This window comes from Hipposideros armiger, unplaced genomic scaffold (assembly GCF_001890085.2).
Source record: "Hipposideros armiger isolate ML-2016 unplaced genomic scaffold, ASM189008v1 scaffold_813, whole genome shotgun sequence".
NCBI lineage: Eukaryota > Metazoa > Chordata > Mammalia > Chiroptera > Hipposideridae > Hipposideros > Hipposideros armiger.
In genome coordinates this window covers 242,727-244,547 of record NW_017732163.1, presented here as the reverse complement: position 1 = coordinate 244,547, position 1,821 = coordinate 242,727, and the positions used below count along the sequence as shown (strand labels likewise).

General features: G+C 55.0%; 1 pseudogene; it reads left to right on the top strand.

Annotated features, from left to right (window-relative positions):
• The first annotated feature begins 309 nt into the window (after nucleotides 1–309).
• LOC109374331 (olfactory receptor 10A7-like) lies at nucleotides 310–1,310 on the top strand (annotated as a pseudogene).
• The last annotated feature ends 511 nt before the right edge of the window (nucleotides 1,311–1,821 follow it).

Below are 1,821 nucleotides of genomic sequence, written 5' to 3'. Positions count from 1 at the left end.
AAGCACTTCCAGGGGAGAGAATGGACTGTGCAAAGGCCCTGAGGCAGGACAAGCCATTGTGGACACATTCAGTGAAGATAAACTCAGAGAGGTGGCTGGGGCCCAGCCGGCCAGGGTCCCATGGGCCTTGGTGAGGCCGTTTGCTCTCATTCCAGGTTCATGAGGAGGAGTGGGGGCATTCAAGGAGGCCCTGCCTGCACTGGGGAGAGACAGCGAGACAGGCGCAGTTCTCCACTTGGTGCTTCTCCTTTCCTTTTCCTTCCCCAGGCTCCTCTCCCCACTGCTTGCGGTCCCCTGCACTCCGGGTCCATGCCGCTGGCCCTGGGGCCCCCAGGCACCCCCGCAGCCCCGTCCTGGACCAACCAGAGCTGGGCGCGCGGGTTCATGCTGCTGGGCTTCGTGCACGTGCCCGCACTGCGCCCGCTGCTCGCCATGCTCTTCCTGGCGGCTTTCCTGCTCGCGCTGCTCACAGCGCTGGACCCCGCCCTGCGCGCGTCCATTACTTCTTCCTGCGCCCGCCAGCCCTGGTGGAGATCTGCTTCTCGCTGACATGAGCCCCGGCTGCTGGTGACCCTGATGTGGCTCGGGTGGGGCGTGTCGCCCGTGGGCTGTGCCCTGCAGCTGCTCCTGGTGTTGTCCTGCGTCATGTACAAGTGCTTCCTCCTGACTGCCATGGCCTGGGACCGCTACGTGGCCATCTGCAGGCCCCTGCACTATGACGCTATTGTGAGCCCACGGCTCTGTGACGCGCTGGCCGCCACGCGCTAGCCGCCACGTGCTGGCTGCCCGGGGTCCCCGTGTCGCTGATCTTCACCATCTGGCTGCTCCGCTTTCCCTTCTGTGGGCCCCGTGGCATCCGCCATTTCTTCTGTGACATCGCTTCTGCTGAGCCTGGTGTGTGCGGACACCAGGGTCTTCGAGGCCAGTGTATTGTTGGCCACAGTGCTGGTCATAATGGTTCCTTTCTGTCTGATAGCCACGTCCTACACGGGGTCTTGGCAACCGTCCTGTGGATGCCATCGGCCACTGGGTGCCACAAGACCCTGTCCACATGTGCCTCCCACCTGATGGTGGTGGTTCTGTCTTATGGAACAACAGGGGTCATCCACCTGCCACCCAAAGCCAGCTACTGCCCGGAGAGCAAGCAGGTGGTGTCCCTCTCCTATACCCTGGTGACCCCCATGCTCAACTGGCTCATCTATAGCCTCCAGAACAAGGAGGTGAAGGCTGCCTTTGTGCGTGTGTGCAGCGGGCACCAGGAGTGTGGACCACTTTTTAGAGGCAGGAATTTTTATGTCTGTTTTTGCTGAGGATCTATGTGCAAACATGTGATGTAGCACTCTGATCTTGTTCCCCCAGGTAACTATAGTTTTTCCTCTTTCAGTCATGGTGGTGCTGATTCCACCTTTCTGTTCAGGCATTCCATCCTTGGTCACAATTATTTTGTAGTGGTGGACAAGTGAACTAATTTGGGTCAACTAAAGTATACCAGTCAGCACCGGCCACAAGAATGCTGTGTAAAAAACCATCCTAAAATATAGTATCTTAAAATATGTCATTTATTCTTATGAATTATTTCTAACAGATAAAAAGTGCAAACCCAGATATCAATCAACTGATTAATGGGTAAACAAAACGTGGTATGTACATATAAGGAATATTATGCAGCCATAAAAAGCAATGAAGCATTGATCCAGGCTACAACATCCACGAATCTTTAAAATCTTATGCTAAGTGTAAGGAGCCACACAAAAGGCCACATGTTATATTATTCCATTTATGTGAAGTAGCCAAAACAGGCAGATTCACAGAGACAGAAAG